This window comes from Lactuca serriola, chromosome 3 (genome assembly GCF_051521515.1).
Source record: "Lactuca serriola cultivar US96UC23 chromosome 3, Lser_US96UC23_V15, whole genome shotgun sequence".
NCBI classification, from domain to species: domain Eukaryota; kingdom Viridiplantae; phylum Streptophyta; class Magnoliopsida; order Asterales; family Asteraceae; genus Lactuca; species Lactuca serriola.
Genome location: NC_136410.1, coordinates 7,260,204 through 7,266,661, shown reverse-complemented (window position 1 = coordinate 7,266,661; position 6,458 = coordinate 7,260,204). Strand labels below are relative to the sequence as shown.

Here is a 6,458-nt window from a genome sequence, read left to right as displayed (position 1 = left end):
TATTTGCCTCTCTTAAGTCACCCGTTATTACTACCTTTCTATCTCTTCATCATATCTTAGAAAGTTAAATGGTGATGATGACAATTAATCATCACTTTTCCATTTTTGTGTATAGTGAAAGGCTGAAAGCTGTTTAGGAGTTCCATTTTCAATGTAAGTTTTTTTTTTTTTTTTTTTTTTTTTTTTTTTTTTTTTTTTTTTATAATTCAACAATAATTGCTATTTTTGAAATTGAAACCTTTAATTGCTTTAGTAATTGGGAACTTTGAAATTTATAAAGTGATTACAAGTTATTTATTAAATTTATCATCAATCAAGTTAATTGATATACATAGTTGGTTATCAGGTTTATCAAGTTTGATACATTTCCTCCTACAATGCAAATAGGCTTTTTGGTTACAAGATATATAGGCTGAATGGAATTATAAAAGGGTTCTAGGTGGTAATCTTCAAATCATTACTCTTCTTCTCCCTATCTCTCTCATTCTTCGATTAATTGACTGAGATTTGGTGTTAATCTGATAGGTGGTGCTTGTGTATAGTGAATGGTATGGTACAAACATAACAACGTTAAGTACTGCTTTGTTCAACAATGGTTTGAGTTGTGGTAATCCAACATTTATCTCAACGGACATGTCTGTCTTTTAAGGTTACCACAAGTGATGGTAAAACCATGGTGTCTAACAATGTTGTCCCTGTTATCGGTCTTTCAGGCAGACCTTTGGTGCCCAATTCCAATGAAAAGACATTTTTACCCTTATTTAGGAAATAGGTTTTAGTGGTCACCTAGGTATTACTATTGTATTTTTTAGCAACTACTACTATAATAACTAAGGGATTATTTTGATAGGGTCCTTTTAGTCATTTTGTTTTTTATGGTGCCCATTTAGAACCTTTAGGTCATCAATCTGGTTGGGTTTATCATCACAAACTCTCAGTTTCCTATTAAACTGTTTTATTCTATTCACAAACCGTGGGTTTATCATCTTACCTTTATTCTATTCACAACCTTTTGGTTAAACTGTTTTATTCTATTCACAAACCGTGGGTTTATCATCTTACCTTTATTCTATTCACAACCTTTTGGTCATCAATCCGGTAGGGTTTATCATCACAAACCCTCATTTTCCTATTAACATTGTACTCCTTTTGTTTTTATTATTTGAGTCAAAGAAAAACTAAACCAAATCCTTTGTAGTTTACTCTTTATTTCTTAAATCTAACAATTTTATTAAATTTTCCAATTTTTAAAAATATAACTATAGATAAATAACAAAATTGAATGTGACGATAATATATAAGAAATATCAAGTTATAGACTTTTAATTAGAAGCGCAAATGGTATTGTATTCTTATAGATTGAATTATATTATTATTTATTAAAAAAAATACAATATTACAATTCATAAGTTTTTCTAAATTAATGTATTATTTTATTACATAATCAATCTTTTAATTCTATTTAGAATTTACACTCGTGGGTTTCACGGGTTTTAACCAAGTAACAGTAATAGAGAAAAATAAATGGACACAAGAAATATGTGGAAACTCCAATACCGGAGAAAAACCACGAGCCTCCAAAGAGAACGATCAAGTATATGATAAATTGTTACAATCACATAGACTAATCTCTCAAGCCTCCCAAAAAATACTCACACTCTATCAAAGTGTTAACAAACACTTTCTATACTCAAGGTTTCATCCTTCTAGCAATGTGGGACGAAAACACTATTTATTATTTAGCCAAAACTCAACAATTCGGGTAATAAGCATTCGGAAAAATATTTGAAAGTGATGTCGTTATGGATTATGCTCTATAGATATAAAGGTTAATTTATGCAAGTTGTCGATACATCCGTGTAGTTTCATATGTCCTCGAAGTCGTACTCTCACCTTTGGAGTTTCCATACCTCTTAATATTGAATATGGCCCAAATTGATCCACGTAATAACTTTCAAATATGATCACACTAGGTTAAACCCCGTGGAATGAAGTGTAATAAAAACAAAAAAATACAAAACATAATTATAAATAAATCAATCAATATGATAAATGAAGTGTTATTTACTAAAAGTGAGTAAAAGATGCTACAAAAAACTTGGTTATAAATTGCGAAAAACCTCTTTATAAACAACACTGGAAGTTTATTTGTTAGTGTACCGTTTTTATTTAAAATTAATATTTTTAATCCCTCCCTCCTTTGAACTCTAAATAAGGCAACATACAATTGGCCAAGTGAAAAAACTAGATCTTTGAGAAACAAACCAACATTCGATATCGATTGTCCTTGACTCTAATTAATAGTCATTGCAAAACATAGCCAAAGGAAACTGTCTTCTTGTGAATTTGAAAGGAATTTTTTTTCCTGATGGAGTTAGAGACATTCTTGAAATAAAAATCCGGTTTCCAATATTACTTCCAGATATTATACGTGCCTCAATGACACATTTGCCCAATGATATCACATGCAGTCTTATGCCATTACATAAGTCGTTTTTCTGATCAATATTTCTCAGTAACATTACTAGAACACCAATTTTTAAAACTAACTTATGATTTGGTAGACCGGATACTTTAAGACCATTTAATACATCAGGAGAGTATGAATTTACATCAAACTGATCATGTATGTGAATTTACTTACTACATTTAGTGTTTGATTTTTTTTATAGACTTATGTATAGTTTTTGAACATAAACTTACCATCACTCACACATCAGACAAAACACACATGCATATCATATACACATTAATATTTGGTTGATCATTTTATTTTGTCTTAATGTACAATGCTAATATCTACACATTACAAATGAATTTACATTTTTTCCTCAATTATTTGACATAATAATTGGTTTATTTGTCAACAACAACACTCGTTCTTGTATAAGAAGCGTGAAATTTTGATTAGGGGGGCTAAGAGAATGTCACATGGCAAAGTGATACATATACACACAAAAACAGATACATATACACACACAAACAGAAACATATATACACAAACAGATACATATACACACAAACATAAATGACCATTATGCCCCTGCCAGTGGTTTTGTAAAAATAAAAAATATAAAAAAGCTAATATTGTATATCATTCCAGTGAAAAAAAATATTAATATATGATCACTGATAAATAAAACATCCTTATATGGTCCCTATATAAATAAATAAGATTTTTATTGTACTATAATGCAATAGATCAATATAAGATCAATAAAACTATGTTACGAAGAAGGGCGTTTATGGAATTACACATATACCATTTAGTTACAATAGGCTGCATTAAACTAATACAGTAAATAACAATGTACTTTGATTCATGACCAGTAAAGAACAATGTACTTTGATTCATGCATATTACAATTGTTTGTAACTTTCACATTACCATTATGCCCCTGTGTATTTAACACTATTATATTGTGTTAGAATTTAAAAAAAAAAAAGAAAAAAAAAATGAAAACAGATACATATACACGCACAAACAATACATATACATACACAAACAGATACATATAAACACAAACATAAATGACCATTATGCCTCTGTTATTGATTTTTAAAAAAAAAACTAATATTTTGTATCATTTGAGAGTTAAAATAAATATTGATATATGGTCCCTAATAAATAAAACATATTGTGTTAGAATTAAAAAAAAAAAAAGGAAAAATGAAAACAATTATGTTGATTTAAAGTAGGAAATTTGTAACTGAAATTAAAAAATTAAGAAACCAAAAAGTCATTTTTTTAAAAGTAGGATGATAATAATGAACTCTATTTGTACCTGATGTCACAAATTTATGCAGCTCCTACAAAGGTTCAATGTGACAATCTTATTAGTACATGGGACATTACTATTAACTGGTATTAAGAATAAAACAAAAAATACATATGCTAACAATTATGATCCCTATTTATATATTCATTCATTGAGGAAAAAAAATTATTGTGTAATGAATAATGACCAGACTGCCCTTGTATTCAAATGAAGTTTGATAAGCATGTTGTTGACTCTTGTAAAAGAAAAGAGAATATATCTATCATTCTTTGACGTTAGTTAGGTATGAACTTAATGGATCTGAAATCGAACTGAATATACTAAACAATGTTATCAGCAAAATTAGAGTATATTTATTTAAGTTGTGTCCCTGTTTTAATGCCCAAATTAGAGTATAGTTACTTCAGTTGTGTTGATTTTTCTGTCACATTCTTTAGTTATTATTTATTAATATGCAGTTAATACGTGTAATAGCACCGATTAAAAGGCCAAGAGTAAAAAGAGGAAGATGAATACGTCGATTACTTCAACTCATCAGAAAAAACGGTTAAATCATACCAAAGAGAAGAATGCATGGCAACTTCAATATTTTTTACTTTATTCTGTTGTTCTTGCTCTGGAATGTGAATGAAACAAACCGTGGGTTTTTTAATTATGGATACGTGAGACTGTATTTAAAAAGGGAGTTGATCCGTACATAACAAGATTTATAAATACACAACAAATTTTAATAAATAGACAATTCTACCCTTTTCTCTATTTTACCAAATTTTACACTTTACCCCTTAGACTATATAAATATATTTATGTCTACCATATATAACTTTTTTTTTGAACCGGTGACATTATATTGCAATGTGCCTTGAGAACTAGCATTGGACTGAGTCAAATCATTTGCAGACTTGGCTGCTAAAGATACTGTTGAATTACTTATGGCTTTAGCTAGAGACTTTCCTGGTGGATTAGGCTATGGGGAAACACTTGTTTATCCATGTATGTTTCTTTTCTCTTTCTTTCTCTTTCTTTTTTGACTCTATTGAACCCATCTGCTAGATAATCACACATACACTAAAATTAAATAACATTCAACTCAAATGAAACCAAAAAGGTATCAAATAGAACTCAAATGTAACCAAACGTTATCTTGTTGTGAAGCCATAAAGATGTACAGTAAACGATCAAAAAACTAGAACACCACTCCAAATCAGTTCACATTGATGTTTGGATTTGAAGACTGGATATATAATCGAAAATTTGATAACAAAAGTCTGATACAAAATTGTGCAAGAAACTATAAAAAAAAAATTAGAACATTGATATTGTACAGGGACAATCACAAAAAAGAATCATGATTAAGCAATTATAAATCAATTCATGATTATATAGGAAATGATTCCAAATCAGTTCACAGTTCCAAATTCATGCTTTTTCAAACTAGATAAGAGACGCATTGAGGTTGCAATTGTACTGGAACGATCAGAAAGTTGAATCCATAATTAACCAAATCAAAATCAGTTCATGATTTTAGAAGAAACGATTGTAGATTAGTTCACAATTCCAACTTAGTGCTTTTGCAAATAAGATAAGAGACACACTGATACAAGGAAACGGTCAAAATTAGAAACAAAATCGCAATTTGTAATGAAAATTAGCGCGTACCTATGAAGCAAGCCTGAAGCAGTTGATGAACAACGGCAGTGGGATAAGCCGGAGGCTACAGAGACGATGAAGCAAGCCGGAGGTGACGACGACGGTGGAGCAAGCCGGAGGCGGCAACAAGGTGAAGCAAGCAGTGGTCGATGATTGAATTGAATCTGTATCTTATCGTGATCGTGGGAATGGGTTATACGTAATGAAAGGGTTTTAGACTACAAGGGTAAAAAATGTAAAATAATGAAAGGGTATAATTGTCCATTCGCAAAAATTTGTTGTGTATTGCAAAATCTTGTTGTTGTGTACGAGCTCTCATTTAAAACAGAGATTAGGTAAGTTACCATAAATAAGGAATTGATAAGCATTTGACAATTTTCATTTTATAAATAAATGATCATTATTGACTTTCCTTTTTCTTACATCTTGCAACCAATAGAGTAACAAACTTGTAAAAATCAAGGATTCTACCGAAAGTGAACAACTTAAAGAACGCAAGGGCAAATCAGGTAATTCACTTTCATAAAATGAGTGGGAAAATTCGATTGGGGGAAAGAGTGGGAGCGGGGGCTAATAGACTGCCACATGACAAAAATATTGTTAGGTCCAGTTAGTGTTGCGTCTTGAGCTCGATAGTTAGTCCAGTTTAGTCTTTGGTATGGGCCTGTCCATCCGTGAGTTATCTTGTAGGGTTTAATATTTATAGATGCTTGCATGCATCCTTAAACGTAAGCTTTTGATAGAGATTTTGATAGCGTTCACAGTTCTTATCTTTTGTAACCCTAATATCCTCTACAGCGAAAGTTCTTCATCGAGCTCTGCTGAGGATTGAGTTAATTGAATCATTCGACACATTCAGATTCATTCTTGTGCTTTATCTTACTGTTTTTGCTTTCTTGATTTACCTGTTATAAGATCTAATCGATCAAGGAGTTTTATAAACTCATCAATTGGTATCAGAGCAGGAGGCTGTGTAATTCATACACATCTCTTCTGTGAAAGAAGTGATTAGGGTTTATTCCGCATTAA

The 6,458-nt window shown here is 30.6% G+C and overlaps 1 long non-coding RNA gene across 1 annotated transcript; it reads right to left on the bottom strand.

Annotated features, from left to right (window-relative positions):
• Window positions 1-4,349: 4,349 nt before the first annotated feature.
• LOC145091383 (uncharacterized) lies at window positions 4,350-5,717 on the bottom strand. Its single transcript, XR_013702145.1, has 2 exons — window positions 5,439-5,717; window positions 4,350-4,825 (listed from the first exon to the last, which is right to left on the bottom strand). It is a non-coding gene; the product is annotated as an uncharacterized LOC145091383 (long non-coding RNA).
• Between the last annotated feature and the right edge of the window lie 741 nt (window positions 5,718-6,458).